The 21,187-nt window shown below is 36.7% G+C and overlaps 1 protein-coding gene across 2 annotated transcripts in view; it reads left to right on the top strand.

The window, feature by feature from the left end:
- Window positions 1–21,187, top strand: part of BTBD9 (BTB (POZ) domain containing 9) — an 83,312-nt gene that overhangs the window by 2,992 nt on the left and 59,133 nt on the right. Inside the window, exon 1 of one of the 2 annotated variants that reach the window (XM_083114040.1) lies at window positions 4,469–4,615. The exons of the other annotated variant lie outside the window; for it this stretch is intronic. The gene's annotated coding sequence lies outside the window, so the exon portion shown is untranslated. Of the gene's footprint in view, window positions 1–4,468; window positions 4,616–21,187 lie in introns of those variants that run through there. 2 annotated transcript variants of the gene reach the window in all.

Raw genomic sequence — 21,187 nt, 5'->3', positions numbered from 1 at the left:
GATAGTGTTTGCGCCACCCTGGAAAAGAAGGTTTATTTATGCACACAGAACAAAAAACATGTCAATTGCCAGATATATTTTGATTTCAATAACACGTTAACGTGCATAAACTGCAAATGATGCACCTTTTAGTGTGTCAAAATACACATAGAAACGTATAAAAGGGTATTTTTATCAGATGAAATTCCGTGTGATGCACAAAAATTCGTCAATTTGGAAGATCAGACAAGATCATTCATAGATAACAAAATTATACATTTAACTGTGTCAATTGTGCATCATACGGAACTTCATCTCATAAAAAACCCTTTAATACATTCCTATGTGTATTTTGACACACTAAAAGTTGCATCATTTGCAGTTCATGCACGTTAACGTGTTATTGAAATCAAAATATATGTGGCAATTGACACGTTTTGGGTTCTGTGTGTGTTTTTTTGTAAATTGCATAAAAGTGTTTTCCAATTAAATGCTTTCCTAGTGCTGCACAGTCATTCGCTGTAGAGAGATTGCAACGGAGGGAATGAAGCTTCGATAAGCGTAGATAATTTTACGACATGAGACACACCTGTCGTTTCTGTGGTGCAATTGCACTACAGTCCCTCCTGCCTGTTCAGTAAGTCGGAAAACCTTTTGTGGGCGAAAGAAAAGCAGTTTCGAAGGAGCGGCTCACGGTAGAAAAGAAGGCGAGGTTCTGACCCCCCGAACAATGCCCTCAGGTGTGTATGTGTGTGTGTGGCATCTCGACAGGAGGGGAGCCGATTCAAAGAGAGAAATAAAAAAAAATGTATGAGGTGTCGGAAGAACGGACTGGGAGCTATCGTTATTGCTGTCAGAACTACTTAGCACTTGAGCTCGAAACCTATTCACGAACCTTTAGGTTTGGATTTGCTAAACGGCTACGCAGCCGATCGCTACGACATTGATTTTTCAGTAAAAATGAAGAGAAAAATGGCGACAAATTCGAAGTGACACCTATTGGTGTCGTTCGTTCAGACATTAGCTCGCGTTACTGAACACTCTCATACACGCACTATGCTTAAAAGATTCCTTGTCGTGATGGACTTATTGTTCATCATTTCGTCAAATGTAGAAAAGTGAATAATTTCCTTTTCTACGCTAATACGGTCCTCTTATTTTCTAGATGATTGGGATTTAATAGTGAAACGCTTCTGCTACACTGAACATTGCTCCTATTCGTTATTCTAAATCCAGTAATGGATCATACTTTATTTTTGCTGTCAGTACCATAGTAGCGGATACGGGAAGTACAGGGGTACATTGTCCAGTGAAATGCACAAGTGTGCAAGTTGTCCATGCCTATTATTTTTTCTCTTTTGTACACCCTACATCCTTAAGGAGTGGATTATTACCCAAAGGTTGTCAGTATCTTGTTTGGATTTTTGTTTCATTGCTTGAAGTTCTCTTCGAGTAATAGAAAGGGTGATGGGCAATTTGCTTTTACAGTGGGATCCATGAGTATTACCTTGCAAATTGTCCATGACTACAGATTTTCATTAATTTTTCTCTTAAATCCTATGTGTTTTTAAGTAATGAATTTTTAATTATGCTGGTGCAGAAGTTGTCAACAGCTTGTTTTGAGTTTTATTTTAAGTCTTGAAGCTCTTATTGGATCAAATAAAGTGCACGAACATGGTGATGGACAATTTGCACGGTAATACTCATGGATCCCACTGTACTACATATACATTCCACTCTACCCCGGATTTTTTTTTGGGGGGGGGATGTGTAGTGTACCCCTCTAAATCCTCTGCTTCGAATTGTAACCTATAATACTACATTTTGGTACTACTAGTTACCTCACTCGATCTCTGCTCTCGAAAAACTTTTCAAGAAAGTAAACTGTTTAAAATGACTGAAAAACGATGTAATGAGGCCCAGAGTTTTATTTATTTCGGAATAGTAAATATTTTTAAAACATGTTAAAACTATCTTGAAAATAATGCAATTTCTTTAAGACAAGAAATTCTAAACTATTTTGTGAATATTGCAAATATTAATTTAAAATATGAAAGCCGTGTGACCTGTCCTAAAACGACGTTGAACTGGCCAGTCCTACATTTTTACCATATTTTCCTGTTTCCGGCATATAGGCAAAGGGATTATGAAAACTTTTCTAGATCAGCCATTCCCAAAATATTACTCCGCCCAGGCGCCTTATTTTTTCGCGGCACTGAATACATAACAATTGCATGTATGGTGTAGTGAATAGCTCAGATAACATAATAGTTAAATATGTTGACATGAATCCCGTAATTCACGTAATTTAACAATTTCAAATGAACTTCTAAAAAAATTCGGTAGCCGTCTGGGAACTAAAGGCAGCAGAGCTTTATGCAGAGGGCGGGTGACTTTTTCCTATCGCCACAAAATTCACTGAAGGCTTGTCGTTAGTTTTAGAAGTCAGTTCTCTACGGCCCGCTTTAGACGAAATTACTTCCTTTAACATTTTTGCTAGGATAAATGCTATGCAAATGCTTCCAAAAATCTTATAGCAGATAATCCTTTACACGGAAGCATTTCATTCATTCATTCATTGTAACATTCCTGATAACGAGGGCGCCTGCAAGGAGGTGCCATGGGGTACTTGCCCCCTGATATTCCTGGAAAGATTTAATGCAATTCGAATGGTGAAATTGTAGCGATATTTTGTAACAAAAAAAAATTGTTTTCTGTGACTTACAGGCTGTAAGTTACAGCAACTATTATCATTTTTTTTTGAAGTAGGTACATTTAAGCTTATAGTCTATTTTACACTTATCTAATTATAAAAAATCAGCTTTTTGTCCTGCATGAATTAATATGTTAAATATCCAGTTATGCAACTTCTATATAAATACACAGAATATGCAAATGGCAAATGTATGTATTTTTTAAGAAAACATAAGTAGTAGTAGTAGTGGTGGTAATAATAATAAAAATAATAACCACAATAATAATAATAATAATAATAAAAGTTTCTATAACTGCCCCCTCCTGAGGAAAAAATCCTGCATGCGGCCTTGCCTGATAATATTAACCGAGAAATTTGTATTCTGAAACGTCAATTATCTCTCGTATTTGTATGTTAGGCAAGATGTACGTGTGTCAAAAGTAGAGATATATTTTGCTCCACGCTGATTCTGAAAATTGCTTAGAACTAGTAATTGGTATTTAAATTCCAAAAATATTACTCTCTTCATTTATTTATACATGTAAGTGCTGGAAACTACGGAGAATTTTTATGTGGTGTCTATGACCAGCTTTCTTCTTATTATTACTATTAGTTATGGTTACAGTTAAGCCATCCAATATACTATATATTTAATGATATAGCTACATGCACAGACCGCGGTAGCTCAGTCGGTAACGCGTCTGACTACAATGCGAAAGGTCCCGGGGATCGAACCCCGGGACCTTTTCTAACATTGGAAGCGGTCCTGGCGCCCATCCAGCGTCGAATGACATGGGTACCTGGGGGAAACCCTGGGAGGTAAAGGCAGTCAGGGGCGTGATGCTGATCACATCAACCCCACTCACGATCGGATCAAGAAAGTGTGGGGCGTTACCCCCACACCCCCTATACACCTTCATGGCTTGTTGCTAAGCACAGGGGAGCACTTTACCTTTACTACATGCACAGTAGCCATTTGCAAAGTTACCACTCGAGTTATCTTAGAAATTTAGACACTCAAATAATACGAATATACCGATTGTAAAAATAGGCGGATAACAGATAAATGCATATTCCGATATCCGTATTTTGTCATTCTTGATCATAAGAAAGTTCTGAAAATCACCAAATTTGGAGGAAAGCCATTGGTCTCTCCTTTCTACAAATAGCCTTGTCTTTAACAAGACCTCCTCTCCCAGAAAAGTTATTATTTTTATTTTTTTAGCACTGTGGCTTGTTTGGATTATTACTTTCTCATATTCAGTACTGTCAGTGCTACACATTTAATGTCGAAAGTATCCATCAGATGGCAGGCAATGGTAGAACGATGCTGCCATCTGCTGGTTGGCATTTGTACTTATTGCCGACTGGTAGGATATGAGAGCCGTTCATTCAGATTTCTTCCGGACAGATTGTAAAGGTTAAAAACTTGTATTCACGTTGCTTGCGCCTGATCATTGGGCTACACAATAATAATTGGCAGACTCTTAGTGTCCCAGGACTATAGATCGTCACGTCAAAAGTTTCTCTGGCTAATCAGAGGACCACAGAAAGTTTCTGTTTCTGGGACGTTAAGGCGTATTTTCTCAAGAAGTAAAACATTTATTGCCAACGTATTTTGCACACCATTTTATGGATCATTATCCGTAAAATTAATGGATTCAAAAAGTTTTCCACACCACACCACAATTGAAATTTTAATTTTTCATTTTGAAAGTGATTTTTAGCTGAAGCTCCGTGGCTGAAGTTTTGGTGCAGTTTCGTTGTGGCAACACTGCAAGCATTCAACGTTCTGGTTCTGTAAAAGTAGATGTCGTTGTTGTAATCTGGAAATTTCTGCAACTATCGTTTACTAATGATACTTGTTACAATGTCGATGTCAAAAATTAAACAACCTTGATTATACATATTTTTTCTTTAAGTAAGAGGAAAAAGAAGTTTGTAAGTATTTATTTGTTTTCTTGAAACTAATTATTTTGTGAGAAACAAAGTAGAAAAATTTCAAGTTCGCTTCTGCAAACTGTCTGATGAAGAGTTATTGTGTACGTATACATTCCTTGTAGTACATTGGTATCTTTATGTTTTACTCCACACTTATTATCGCACACAATGCTATAAGTTAATTATACCACTCCTGAGCTGAAAATGTCGTTACGCCTTATTTTTTGTAAATCTGTGGAATAGTATCCTCTGTCTTAAGGCGAACATCCATCGTTTATCTTTGATAGTTTTAGAACCCGTTCAAAGTAGTATTTAAAACTCGTGAGATTTTTGTGTGAATTATGTTGTCTAGTGAATTTCCCACTACTCTTTATCATAAAATAGACCTAAATTCAACCAGTGTAGGCGAATTGTGTCAGTGCAATAAAACATGACATCCCATTCACAACTTTCGAGAGACCTACTTACCTTGACAGTTGGAGGGAACGCTGAAATTGTTGATTTTAGTTTAATGTCGTCTTATTTTAGAGGGCATTATATTGAATAAATTATTGAATTTTTATAGCTTTTATTTGGGCAAGTAGATGGAAACAGTTTCACTTCAAACTATATTTTTGGTGCATGAATATGAAATACCTTGAATTTGAAGGAACAGGAATAAATTACAGTAAATTGTTTGACAGTTGTACACACATACGTGCAATGCCTATAAATTGTGATATGTAAATGGAAGCAGTTAGGTGCAACGCTAATAGGAATATCAGTACTCTCTCCCTTGCATTGGATGATAGCAAAACCCATAAAAACTTAAGTTCATACTAAATGGACGTTTCTTGTATGACAGACAATATTTTAAAAAGGGTACTAATCTGATATTCCCCGGACAGATTTCTTCATTTCTACAGAAGAAACTACGGTAAATATGCGATAACGCCTGGACACCTTTCACTCATTTATTTCCTTAATTTTACCACTGGTACTTACCTATTTTGCCTTGTGGGACATTCTTTAAGGTGAAGCTATGCCTTTTTCCATAAAATAGTGTCAACTTTTCATATTACGATTGATTATTTGTCTTACTTGTTCCGCTTCTGTAATAGACAATATGGCGTGCACTCGTCATGGATCATCAGCACGTCGTGCTTGTGTTTTGTCGATTTGGAATGGGTATGCAGTGTTTCAACCTTCTTCACCGAAAAATACCTAATTTCGTGTTTATTATGTCATCACAAACCATTGACGGATAGCCCCAAAAAACATTCATGATAGCCCCACAAACCATTCACGGATAGCCCCAAAAACCATTCACGAAAGCCCCAAAAACCATTCACGATAGCCCCAAAAACCATTGACAGATAGCCCCAAAAACATTCACGATAGCCCCACGGACCATTTCCGGCAGGGTTAGGTTAGGCTGGGTTGGGTTAGGTAAGCATAGTTAAAAAAAAAAAAATCTCGTAAGAAAAAGGCATGTTTGGAAACACTGCAGAGATCGCGTGACTTTCAACGCTCTCGCCATCTGCACGCACACAATTGAAACAACGGCATAATGTGGCAGGCAATGCCAATTTCTTACGTAAAAAGTGATTAATTCTTGTTCGGCAGCATTCAAAAACGAAGTTTTTACTTTCCGTGAAAGAAAATACCTCCAAGAACGTCCAGAATGCTAAAGAAACTCATTTCAGTAAGTACTTTCTCCTGTAAATTTGAAGAAATCCGTCCGGGCGGTATCACATATTAACCGAAACTACTTACGGTAATAAGTTCCTGTAGCATTGTCTAACATCTGGAAGGTGTTTTGTGTGATGTGGGAATGTTTCATAGTGGAAATTCACACCATTGACATGTGGTTAGGTTGGTTTTGGTTAGGTTAGGCAAACATAGTTAAAATTTCGTGTCGTGGTAGTATCAGGATCTAGAAATTGCAAAATAATTGCGAACCATTGACGTTTGGTTAGGTTAGTTTCAGTTAGGTTAGGCAAACATAGTTAAAATTATGTGAAAAATTGCAATTACTTTGATAAAAAAAAACGTGGGTACTATTATCATATGAGAGAAACACCTACGAATCATATATTTCGGACTTCTGTACATTGCTAACGTGTTATTTTCGAATGTGGAACATTTCCTAAAGTGAAATAATGCATATCAATGTCTATTTCTTAGATTTACGAGTACTTACTGTTATTTGTTGTTTCGAATCTGTAACACATTATGGCCATGATAGCATACTGGTTTAGGGGGCGTTCTGAGAGTGTTTCTTCGATTTATGCAGTGTTGCAACCTCGTTCACTGGAAAATATCTACTTTCGTGCCCAGATTTGAAATTATGCTAATACGTCGCAAACCATTGACGTTAGCCCCTAAAACCATTCTCGTTAGCCCCAAAAACCATTTTCGGTAAGGTAAGGTTAGGTTAGGTTAGGTTAAGTTAGGTTAGGCAATCATAGTTAAAAAAAATAATTAAAAATACTCGACACGTCATGTTCTAGTGAAAACACGGCGAGGCTGAAACATTGGCTACAGGGTTGCATAATCTTAACACACGGAACATTGCACTCTCGTGCAGAAAGCAAATGGCTGGAGCAGAAACAGTGTGTCGGACAGAGATTTTTGCAGAAAACAACATGCATTCACATTAAAATGGATCAAATCTACATTCAGGAACTTCCACAACGGTAAAGAAAATGATTTCCATAAGTACTTTCTCCTGTAAATTTGAAGGAATCAGTTTTCCTCATACGATAATGTTACCAAAACGTGAATACATCTTAAAGAATGTTCCGCGAAGCAGATAGGTAAGTACAAATGTCAATAATTGACAAAACGAAGAAGTTATAGGTGTCCGGGGAATATCAGATTTTTACCGCTTTCGAGTGTGCTTGAAGAGAAAAATTAACCAATACATTCCAGCATTTCGTGTGTGACATTCTTCCATAAAATGTAATGCTCTAACCATACAATTGGTTAAAAATATTGATGCAAAATTTGATTTAGTTTGTGAAGCATATTTGCTACAGATGGTAATATTTTTTGTTGATGAAATATGAAAATTATATGCATTCCCAAACATTTAAACCTAAATGCAATTAAAAGCAATAATACTTTCCAGATTGATTAATTTTGTTATTTACTTGAAGACCACTTTTCATGGATTGCCCCACCATTGTTTTGTTAAACTTGAATAATAATAATTTAAAATGGCAGTTTTTTTTATCAGATGCACTTATTTTGGTAACAGTATGGTATAGTGAAAACGTATTTCTTCAAATTTACAGGAGAAATTACTTACGGAACTGAGTTTCTGTAGACTTTAGGAAGCTCGTGGAAGTGTTTTCTCCCTTCATTCAACTTATTCGGCCGGGAAATCATGTTTTTTCGACATTAACGTATCTCCGATGCACGATAGCTCTTGCCACAATTACCGTCGACTACGTGAATCAAATGTTCCGTGAGTTCCATTATGTAACCCCCTGTTAGTGTAGCAACCACGCGGTAGTTTTACAAGATGACATGTGAAGGTTTCATTGTGAAAATGTTCCCGGATATTGATGACCCACAAGATTTTTTAATTGAACATGGAATCGTCAAGGAAGAAATGGAATGTCCTAAATGTTCTAGTAGATGTAAGCTACACATTGGACCGAATGGGAAGTGGATGTATATCTGTACGAAGAGAGTCTAGGGGCGTAGTGAAAGTGAAACAGTATTTTTTTTTTTCAATTTAATTTTCTATGTTTGCCTATTGTGTGTAACGAAAGCGAATTAGAAAGAAAAGTAAATACTTGTAATGTGAAAAATTACACTTTTTTCAGTGAAAAAGCAAAATCGCACGTTAAAAATTGTTCTGCTATACATAACAGGTAAGTACAAATGTAAATAATTAGGAAATAAACGAGTGAAATGTGTTTTCACTATACTATACTGTTACCCTTATTTTTATTAAAGAAACTAGGAATATACGTTTAGCATAAATCAGTGTATGGTCCATTCCAGCATTATATTTGTCATGTCACATTTTACACAAGTTCCTAAACATGAGATTGGATTAAAATATTCATAATGATTATATTGAATGATGAAATTAATAAAAAATAAATTATTATTAATATTCCAATCTCTGCTAAATGTCTATAACTCACTCATTCTGTGATTTTTCATATTTGTACTTACATGTTCTGCATTGCGAGGGATTGTTGAAGATTGGTATTTTGCTTTTTAAGCAAAAATATTAACTATTTTCGACATATCGAGTAATTATTGTTCGTTGTTTTTTCTCTTCGGTAACATGCAATATGGCGTTGACAGGTTGACTACCATTGTCCATTCAGTGTTTCCAACCTTTTTGACCGAAAAATACCTAGTACCACGAACCATGGCCGGCAAGGTTAGGTTAGGTTAGCTTAGGTAAGGCAAACATAGTTAAAATTGTTATCGAACATCAGTTACAAAACCACATGGTTGGAAACACTAACCGGGGGTTACGTCATGAAACACACAGAACATCTGATTCACATAGTGGAAGGTAATGGAAGCAAGAGCTTTTGTGCATCGGAGATACATTAATGTCGAAAAATACTTGATTTACCGGCCAGATAAATTGAACGAAAGGAGAAAACACTTCCACGAAACGCTACAGAAACTCAATTCCGTAAGTACTTTGAAGAAATACGTTTCGCGGAGATAAAAATTTTACCAAATTATTTTCTTGGTGGTCAGTGTCACTTGTAGTTCACCTGCGTGAACTTTTTGCAGGTCTCTGTTATGTTTGAACTCACGGTACAATATGATGGAGCAGATTGTTCTGAAGTTTGTACAGAGTCCTCATGTATTCTTGCGGATTTAAGGTTTTCATGTTCAACTACTTGATGACTACACTATTTTCCATTTTCACCACTTTTCTACAGATGCTCTAGTTTGACAACCTGTGAAAACTAACATACCTGTTTGAATGCAAGTGTTTTTACATACAATCTATAAGGTTTCTACTTTTTAGGAATGTTAAATTTATGCTGCTGGGAGCGAGGGAAGTGGGTCAGTATTAGAACATACTGAACACCCCTTGCATGTATTCACAAATATTTAAGCCTTAATGGAATTCAGAACAATATTAATTTTCAGATCGATTGATTTGTTTATTCACATGGAGTAGGGCCACTTTTCGTGGAATGTTTGCGCAGATGTAACTAACTCTGTGTGTGTGTAAAGAGGAAAATTTGTGGCCCATATTCCAATTTTCTAATTACAATTTCATCATGATACACCTGCATTTCCTACATATTTTGAATTCTTTTTAATTGATAGATTTTGATCTTCGGAAGAATACATCTGACAGCGAAAACCTTCTGATTGCAGTTGCTTGTGCAACTTAGTAATTTCGGCATGCTGGTTTCAGATTTGCTGCCCATTTTTCTTCATCATGTACCACTTTTGAGATATGCATGTCATATATGGCATAATATGGGTAATTTATATGCCACTGAATTCCTGAACTTTTTACCAAGCTTCCCTGATAGTGTAGTGGAGATGCATCACATGCTGGTTCAGATCCAACTTTAAACTGCGAGTTCAGTTCCAGTTAACCTGAGTATAAAGTGGACTTATCACAAATGTACTAAATTCTTTACCATAAAAAATAATTGTCACAAACTTTTGAAGCATGATAAAATGTTACAGTATATTTGTTTTGGCTTAAATTGTTCCTTCGTTTTATGTTTTTTGAGGGTAAGGAAATTCTTTATAATCCTGTGGATATGCATGGTAGGAACATTGTTTGCTTTTTAAGTTTGTAGATGCTAATTTGCACAAGGGGCATTTCAGTGTTACGTGTGTGACATTCATACTAACATATTTGTCAAGAAAATTTCTCACAAATTACTACTGTGTGGGGCATTCCATGGAAAGTGGTCCTACTTCATGCAAGTAACAAAATTAGGCCCAAGTTCCTTTTGTTTTATTGCGATTTCATCATGCTACGAATGCAATTTTTACATGGTTCGTTTTTGATTTATGTCTGAACACATACTGCGGAATTTTAGCAATCACTTAATATTTTGTTCAATATATGCTTTCGTGCTTAGGTTAGGCAGGTTAGGTTTGGTTCCCTTAGCATTAAAATAAAGTCCCTAAATGCATTCTACTAATGTTCCGATTTACTTCTACATTCATTCCCACACTTCTACGATATTTACTGTCGGTTGTCGACTGAGAATATTTTGTCCATGAGAAGTGTGTAAGGTAATTTTCAAGTTGTTTTTTCTAAAGGTTAAGAAAAGGTCAAGAAAAATAATGATGTCGAAGAATTTTGTATTTGTTATTTATGTATGGTACATTTTAAAAGATCACTCATTACCAATAGGCTATTTCGTAAAATACAGATGCACCCTAAAAGTTCATGGTAAATGTCTGGTAAACATTCAGTCTGTACTGAAAAATAAAACATGAAGAAAGGGGGATTTCCTTTTTCAGGGAGACAAAGTTGAGTCTTGTGGGGTGGGGGTGCTTGTATATTATGGAGCTATTTTGTACTTAATGGAGATAAATCATACCTAGGTCATAGGAGAAATACCTATGTTGGTATGTTTGATTTTGTATGGGAATGACACAATTCCAAGTATGATTTGCATACAATGCTTTCCAATGTCATTGTGCTATTCGTAAGTCACCTTGACAAAGTGTTTAAATGGTTGTTTCATAACCTTAGTTTGTTTACACAATTACCGTGTTAGTCTTATGTTGTACAGCAATTGTTGTATTGAATTCTTATCCCAGCCTTGTCATTGAATGTCCCTTTACCTATTTAATTTCATCATTGCCAGGGACATAACTAGGCTGGGGCAGCCAGGCAAGTGGGTCCCAAAAAGCCGGAAGACTGTAATGGATTTTCCTGACTTATGTTTTTGATAGACTGGCCCGCTGCTGGCAGATTATAGTGGGGTGTTACACGTCTGCAGTAATTATACCCAGTGGTGAAGCTAAGGCGTAAATACTGGGTAGGCTGAAAAATCTGCTTACCTTATATTTTTTTAGACAGCAGGTCAATGTGTTGATTCTTGTTGGTCGCAAAAGTATCAATTACTCTTTCCTTGAAGCCTTGATCAAGAGAAAGTTCTTTAACAAGTTTTTTCCAATGACTATTGTACTGAGAGAACTTAATCTTTCATTTTTCATTGAATTACGGAGATAATTTTTTACTCTCTGGAGGGTGCTCATACTTCTTTCGGAGGAAGCTGTTGTAACGGAATATCAAGACCAACTCAATAAGTTGTGTTACTTCTTTGTAGATTGTTTGAAGATCATTGCTAACTATGAATTTTAGAAGGTCTGCAGGAGGTAAATTCTTTTGTTCAACAGCATGGGTATTCTTTAATTCATTTTCTAATCGGTAAAAGTGTGGATGTTTGAACACAATTAAGTAATGGTTGCAACACTGGCCGGGAAATCTGTGTGGGTCATTCCACGTCAGTTCAACTAGGCCAGGGAACCCACCATCTCAGATTTTTATGAAACTTGGTACATTCAATCCTTCCATGGTGGTAAGAAACCACATAAAATTTTTCGCCTCGAACTCATCTGGTTTCAGAGTTATGGCCTCTCAAACTTTCAGCCAAGTCTCGTTTTTCTTCATTTCCGAAGCCCTCATTGAAACCTGCAGTGCTTTACAAAAAAAAAAATCTTTCTCGCTTACACATGATTCAATCCTTTTGAAATTTCACAACAATATTAACCAAACAATAGGCATTTCAGAAAAAAATATGACATCACATGATATCAATATTTTAGTAAAACAAAAAATTAGTAAAAAAAAAATTAGCGGGATTTTGTTACTGAAAACATGCCTTGCTAACATTTCAATTATCATTAAAAGGGAATGAATTAATACCAGCATAAGTATTTTTAAAATTAAAATGGATATGTATTCTAACTTACCCAGCAATAAAAGTTATGGTTATTTTATTCCTTCTATAAATATAATATACTTATGTCTGATATTTGGATGAAATGGCTTCCGGAGTATTAAAATATTTTGGTTAACTCAAAATCAATCAAATAATGTGTTATAAATTAATCAGTGAAGCAAACTCGAAATTCTATACTTTTGTTTATTCTTTGAGCATTGTTGTCTTATTATTTCCTTGCTTATTTATAAAATAATTTATCCATATGTAAGCAAAATATATATGGCTCAAAAAAAATCTTTGTTTAATGTTGTGTTCTTTGTAAGCAGCAGTTTGATGATATGTCAACATTACCTGAGAAAGAATAGCAATGAAGGTGACAATAATGATAATAATTTATATTAGTTTATTAATATGAAGTCATCATTGAACAATATCAGTTATTATGGTATCCCCTCCTGCTTCAACATTTGGTGTTTGATGATTTATCCATATAGATATTTAAATGTGATTGACCAAAACACAGGTTTAAAAATTACTGAATATTCCATATATTGCCTATATACAGGGTGAGTCATAAGTCTCCATACAAATGGTGAAAACGATGACCAATGTTTGTTTTTCCTTTTCAGGCAGGTGAGCCAATGAAAAAGAGATGCCACTAACGAAGGAAGAACGGATTATTGACATCATTCTGTTGGCTGGGAGTGGTACCACCCGTCATGTAGCACGTACATGCCATGCAGCCCATAGAATGCAGATAACCCATGACACTTTGGCTAAAGTTCATCGCCGACGAAAGCAGGCCTGGAAGACCAAAAACAGCAACAAATGATCCTGTCCTTCTGAATTTCTTGATAAGTTTGGCCACGGTGTCATGGGTTACCTGCGTTCTGTGTGTTGCATTGCATGTACATGCTACATGATGGGTGGTACCACTCCCAGCCAACAGAATGATGTCAATCCGTTCTTCCTTCGTTATTGGCATCTCTTTTTCATTGGTTCGCCTGCCTGAAAAGGAAAAATAAATATTAGTCACCGTTTTCACCATTTGTATGGAGACTTATGACTCACCCTGTATATTTTTTACCTTTCCATATATGTGCATGCAACATATACAAAAATTTACTTTGTGACACAAGTTGTATACTTTGACACGTTGGATTATCTTGTCCATTGAACTTAGAACCTTTTGCCATCCAAATGTATGATTCTTTCCTGCACTGATATCATGCAGATGTCTGAGAAGTGGTATGTCCTTCCAGATGTTGTTCCTGGTGGATCAACAACAGCCAGCACATGGGGAATTGGTACTGCACCTGTATCTTCATGTCTTGGCCAATATAATGATGGGGAAGGAGCATGGGGTGAACAAACTTTACAACATCATCTCCTTGATCTTCATCCACTTGAGATACCATTCCAAAATACCACAACTGATCATACTTACAAGCAATGTAACATCCAGGAAAGAGTTCATGTACGGTTACAATAAAAGATTGAATCCAATCTTTTACAATCCAAGATGAGGCCCAAGGTTTCCACTGGACTTCTGAGTCATGTACTGTACATCCTGTGGTAGTCTACTGTAAGAACTCTGTTTGGGAAAAGATTGTTTCATCACACTGTATCATATATAATGACCTGAAGCATGATGTGAACATGGTTTACAAAATTCAAGGAATAGTCATGAGATTTCTGAAAGAAAATTTTTCACATGTCAAGAAAATACACTATTTTCGTGACAGGAGTGCTGCTCAATACAAAAACAAATATAACTTTCTCAACTTGTGTCTGCATGAAAAGAACTTCCAGCTAGAGGGACAATGGTCATTTTTTGCAACAAGCCATGGGAAATCAGAATGTAATGGGATTGGCGCAACAGCAAAACGCTTGGCACGAAAACAGAGTTTACAGAGACCATTTGAGAGACAGATCACAACAACAGGGGATTTTTACAATTTCTGTGTGGAAAAAATTACAAATATTGCATTTCACTTTATTGAGAAAGGTGAAGTAGATTCAACCCATTTGACACTTCAAAACCGGTTTACAGATGTACAAACAGTTCCAGGCACTAGAAGTTTCCACAATTTCAGACCTCTGGATTCTGCAGGCACCATTGTGGCTAGAAGAATCAGTCATTTCTCACGTACAGTCTGAAAAACCGCCAATCTTTTATTGTAACCGTACATGAACTCTTTCCTGGATGTTACATTGCTTGTAAGTATGATCAGTTGTGGTATTTTGGAATGGTATCTCAAGTGGATGAAGATCAAGGAGATGTTGTTGTAAAATTTCTTCACCCCCATGCTCCTTCCCCATCATTCTATTGGCCAAGACATGAAGATATATATGTGCAGTAACAATTCCCCATGTGCTGGCTGTTGCTGATCCACCAGAAACAACATTTGGATGGCAAAAGGTTCTAAGTTCAATGGACAAGATAATCCAACGTGTCAAAGTATACAACTTGTGTCACAAAGTAAATTTTTGTATATGTTGCATGCACATATATGGAAAGGTAAAAAATATATATGGCCAATATATGAGTAGTGTAGGTGGCCGGGTTGGCCAACCGAAAATGAGGCTCGGTGAGGCTCGCCTTAATGGATTTCTCTCGTAAGGCATGAGCCTCATTTTCTCACAGTGTTGCCAGCTTCTTACTTGAAAAAATCACCAAGGTTTTTTTTTCGGTCTAACCTAACCTAAAGCAAGGAGCTGGCAACACTGCTTGAGGCTTGTCTTAATGGTTTGCTCTTGTAAGGCATAAGCTCTATTTTCTCGCAGTGTGGCCAATATCTTACTCGAAAAAATCACCAAGGTTTTTTTTGGTCTAATCTAACCTAAAGCAAGGAGCTGGCACTTGTGTGCTCGCAGTGTTGCCAACACTTTACTCGAAAAAATCACCAAGGTTTTTATTTTGGTCTAACCTAACCTAAAGCAAGGAGCTGGCAATACTGCTTGAGGCTTACCTTACAGTACATAAAGCAATTTGCCAACCTACTGGTATTTTTGCCATAGCTTTTTACAAAAAAAAGAGGAGAAAAAGAGAGAGAGGGAAGAGTTAAACAACCGACAGTATTACCAACACCTACCTACAACCCTTTTTTCTTACTTGGCAAGGGCTACCTTGCTTAAGGCTTAGCCAATTTATATACTGGCGTAACATACATACACTGAGCAAGAAGAGCCGGCAACAAATATATACTGCCGTAAAAGAGAGAGAGGGATGGATGGATGGATGGCAACACAGTATGTGTGTGTGTGTGTGTGTGTATAAAATATGTAGCATTATTAACTAGAGTGTGTTGGCAACCCACCTACAACTAAAAAAAAAAAGATAGAGATACCAATATTGATGTAAGATGAGGAGGGGGAGAGACCTAGAGCTGGCAACACTGCTTGAGGCTTGCTCTTGCAGCGTTGCCAACATCTTACTCGAAAAAATCACCAAGGTTTTTATTCTGGTCTAACCTAACCTAAAGCAAGGAGCTGGCAATACTGCTTGAGGCTTGTCTTGCAGTATTGCCAATATTTTACTCGAAAAGTCACCAAGGTTTTTATTTTGGTCTAACCTAACCTAAAGCAAGGAGCTGGCAATACTGCTTGAGGCTTTACAGTGCATAAAGCAATTTGCCAACCTACTGGTATTTTTGCCATAGCTTTTTACAAAAAAAAGAGAGAGAGAGGGAAAAGTTAAACAACCGACAGTGTTGCCAACACCTACCTACAGCTTTTTTTTTACTTGGCAAGGGCTTAGCCAATTTATATACTGGCGTAACATACATACACTGGTCAAAGAGAGCCGGCAACAAATATATACTACCGTAAAAGAGAGAGATGGATGGATGAATGGATGGCAACACAGTATGTGTGTGTGTGTGTGTATAATATGTAGCATTATTAACTAGAGTGTGTTGGCAACCCGCCTGCAACTAAAAAATGATAGAGATACCAATATTGCTGTAAGATAAAGAGAGAAACCTATAGCTGGTAACAGTGGTGAGCGAATATGTATTATTTCCAAGTCCCAGGCGCCAATGTATATCGTGACCTTTGTAAACCTCTCTCGCGGGGACGATGTGCTGCACACGCACACACATGTATGTATTTTTTTTTATTTCTGTATTGTGATGCAAACAAAACAAATAATAATTGTTGTTTTTAGGATTCCTGGCCCCTATAACCTCGCCAGGGTGTGTGGTGCCCAACCAAAAAAAAGTAAAAGGTTTTCTAACGGCATTGAGGACAGAGTTGGCAACACTGTGGGTTCTTACTGTAGCTTTTTATGAGGGGGGTCTATTGCCCTCTGTTTACATCTGGCAACACTGCCGTAGATTTTCTGACAGTGTTGTTAACCTACTGGGTTTTTCACTGTAAATTTTCATCAAAGGGCCTGAGGGGTCCATGTATTTTTTATGTCTGGCAACACTGTTGGGGGCCTAGTGTTGGCGACCTGTGAGCTCTTACTGTAGTTTTTTATGAGGGGGACCTATTGTTTTTTTTTTTTACATTTGGCAACTCTATTGGATGTTTTTTTGAGGCTTGGGTTTTGCCAACCCATCTGAAGAAAATTCCACTATATGATTTTTCACTGGCTAAGCTAACCTACAAATAGGAATTGGCAGCACTGACGAGGCTCGAATTATTATTTGAGGCTCGAATCATCATTTGACGCTCGAATCATTATTTGAGGCTTGAAATTAATATTTGATGCTTGTTGGTATTACCAACCCACTTCACAAAAATTCCACTATATGATTTTTCACTGGCTAAACTAACCTACAAATAGGAATTGGCAACACTGACTTATAAACCTACTGGGTCCTCTTGGCATGTTTTTTCATGATGTGTTGCTAGGCTATTGGGCATTTTGGTGTATACAATGTATATATTTTGAGGAGGGGGGTTATGGCTTTTTATGCTGTACGAATACTGGGAGCTTGACAGTGACAACTAACAGAGTAGGTAAACCTACATCCAGGAACTGGCAACACTAGTTTCTGACAGTGAATTTGAAATAAAATATTAAACAAAATACATGAGTAAGTACTGTGGGTACAAATAGTACCAGTGTTGTGCCCCCAACTCCAACTGGGGGAAATAATTGTACAACAATTTGTACCTAATTGTACAATACTTGTACCTAATTGTACAACATACATATACACAGACATAAAAGAGAGAGCCTTCTCACAACTTACTTCATGTACAATTTATATGATTTTACAACTGTGAAAAGAAAGCATATGTGTTCTGTATGCACACATTTATTCTTATTTTTCGAAGTTGAATGCAAGCACATGTTTTTATGTTCTCGTAATACTAACCTTCCTCCACTGATTTTAAATTGCTTCCATCCGCTTTTTTTTCTGTGTTATTTCCGTATGCACGCAATATTTGCTTTCATAATGCCACGGGGGCGAAAAAAACATGCATACTTCTGTTTTTCCACATGTATGTATGTATGTAATGCGATTTGTGTGGGGGCCAAAATTTTGAACTTATGGCTTAATTAATCTGCATGAATGCTTAATGTTTGATTTTTTTATTTCTAGTTCGACATGAGATATACACAATTTTTATTTTTTTGAAGTACAGTTAATATTACCTAGTTCGGGTTAAGCTGTAACATACAACTAGCGATCGACACGACCACCTGACACACAGACAGAGAGAGTGTGAGCAAATTCAAAGTGTGATCTATTGTGAACTAAACTAACCTCACTCACCCACCCACATATAGTTTTACAGGTAATTCAAAAAGCAGAAAGTAGTACATAGCATGACAGGTCGATCTATCGTAAACTAAACTAACCTCACTTGCCCACTCACATATAGCCTTACAGGTGACTCAAAGGCAGAAAGGCAGCTATATCACTTGTAAGGGGCAACACACAAGATTTATTGCAAACTAAAATTAACCTACGACATAAGCCATGGACACATTTTCCAGATAGGGTATAAGCAACTCACCTCTTGCAATTGTATAACGGGGAAAATTAACCTACAGCTGGCAACACTGTTTGAGTTGTTTTTGACGAGGCAAACTTATATTTTGCAAATAGGCTAAAGCTAATCTTCTACAGCTAGAAGCTTGAAACATATACCCTCGCAGATTATGCCAACTTACCTCATGTAAAAATATTACCTAGTACGGTTAAGCTGTGACATACAACTAACGATCGACACGACCACCTGACACACATATGGAGAGAGTGAGACAGCTTATATGCAATATATTCCTACACATGTACTGGGTTTAAAAGGTAACTTGCAACAACTATTTCACTCACCCTCCTATCAAAATCTTCTAACCACATGTTTTTGATACTTGCTGCCAGAACATGGTGGTTTTAGACTGTAAATTCAACCTGATTATTCTATTTGTGCATGATGCCTGCATTTGGAATATTTTATTCTTGGCATACGGTATTTTGCGTGCTCCAGTAATCTTGTGCTTGATTTACGGAAGCTATGATGTGTATTTCCTGTTTTGCGAACATGCGAGAATTTTTCACAATAGATAATATATTGCAAGAGCGAGTTGTTTGTGTATATAAATCTAGTTTTGGAAATGGACGTGAATATAATGTCAAAAATTATTGCATAACTTAAAAATATTGATATTTATTGCACTAGCAAAGGTAAATGTGGAATGCCCCGGCCCCTCAGCTGTTAGGTTAAACACCATAAAAATTTTATTACTGATAGCAAGCATTCTCATATCGACAAAACAGATCTAGTAATGAGCTGTCTTGTAAGTCTCCCGAGTGAAGGAATATGATGCCACTATAAACTGTAAACAAGATATGCAGTCCCTCGCATGAGATGTACGAGGCTTATGAACCTCGACCTATAGAGTTGTACAATGGATGTTTTTTTTTTTTTTTTTAAGCATAGCGGTGTGTTTTCGCTTATTTCAATGTCATCGAGCGGGCATGTAAAGAAGGGGAGAGAAAAAAAAGAGGAGGAGGGGTTATAACGGATAATTCATATTTTGATTTTAATACTTTTGCTAGTCACGATTCACCTGCTATCTAGAAGGACACTGGACGATGGCTAAAAGCGAGTGAAGGAGAGAAATGTTATTTTTTTAATTTTTTTGATTGTGTGTGATGAAATAGTTTTAGATAATAATAGTAGGCTAATAGAATTGTAGAAAACGGCTGTATCGTGATGCGAGGCTGAAAGCAATTTCGAAAGCAGTCTCGGGCATCTTCGCGTTCAGCTAACAAGGAAAATGCACATGGAGGGCGTAACGGTATTGTCCATGGATGGTTTTTCTGAATAAACATACATATCAGTTTTTGCAGTCTCCAGATGGGACCGGAGTTTTTGTTTTGGTTGGACAAGGGGGTTCAGATAAATGCATGGACATCAAAATAAAAGAAAAAAAATTTACTCCACTGCTCACATGTATTGAGTCTTCCAATAACACACCTCGCGGGGCGTACCTACATGTATGCAAAATATAGTTAATGTTTTATTTCTCGAACCTGTGGTCTGTAGATTTGCTTTTGTTGGCAACAGAAACAGAAAAAATGGCACTATGTTATTGTATACTGATATGGGTGTACTGTAATCATAACAATTTTTCTAGTTAAAAATCTATGTCGAAAAGCAATGTTGGGTGACTTGTCTGTGTTGGGTCTTATTAACAACTTCACAGCTGTACCTGCACAACTCATCGACTACAAGGCAACAATGTTAGGAAATGTGTGCATGGCTCCGAGAATACAATTTAAAATTACTAATGTGGCATGAACCCCCTCCACTTGTGTGTATTTGAATATGCGAAAATTAGACACTTTGAATAATCGATGAGAACAATCACAAAAACAGGTTGCACCTGTATGACGTGTTCAAACTTCAGACGATTTTTGTTAATCTACAAAAGCCAAGTGCAAACGGAGATTACTACGAAAATTGGGAAAAAAAAGAAGCGACGCTATTTTGGCTAATGGCAACGATGAGGATGAATAATGGTTGTTTTGATAAAATTGACGAAGTCAATATGCCTAGCCTAAAATAAAATTCAACAATTAATGTTAAACATTTGCTACTCTGAAATGGCGATGGCTATCATCATAACATCACTTGTTTCTAACCTGTCCATATTGACCCTCTCTCTACCCCTCCATAAATTCGATTCGAAAGGCACAATCATTCCAGTTCTTGAATAAGACTTGCATATGCCCTCAGAAAAAACAAGAGAAGAAATAAATAAATCAAGTCATGTATATTCTTCATCCCCGAATTTTCTTCCACAACACTGCACGAAGCCTCGAGTTTCGGATATTGTTGTTGTGCGACAGGATAGGATAGATGAACCGTATGTTTACCGAGGACCAGACGTAATCAAATATTTTTTTTGAAAAGATAGTTGAAGAGGTTGAGACTATTGGCAGTCTCTTACACGAATCGAAACCAAATGCTCCTATTATCCAGCGATGAACTTCAATCTCACAATAACATTGAAATGTGCCTGGTGTGCGATCAAAGGTTTCACCGACGAGAACCGAAAAGTAATTTCATCATAATCATTTCACCGGAAACTACATCGGTGGAATCTGTAACATAATGTATTCATGTATGTGTTTGACAATCATATATCACTCACTAGAACAATTTTCACATTGTTTTCACTACGTGAGATGATATTTTATTT

Source organism: Lepisma saccharinum, chromosome 28, assembly GCF_977018435.1.
Source record: "Lepisma saccharinum chromosome 28, izLepSacc3.1, whole genome shotgun sequence".
In the NCBI taxonomy this organism is placed as follows: domain Eukaryota; kingdom Metazoa; phylum Arthropoda; class Insecta; order Zygentoma; family Lepismatidae; genus Lepisma; species Lepisma saccharinum.
Note: the sequence above shows the minus strand (reverse complement) of the source record. Positions and strands in the feature narration are given on the sequence as shown.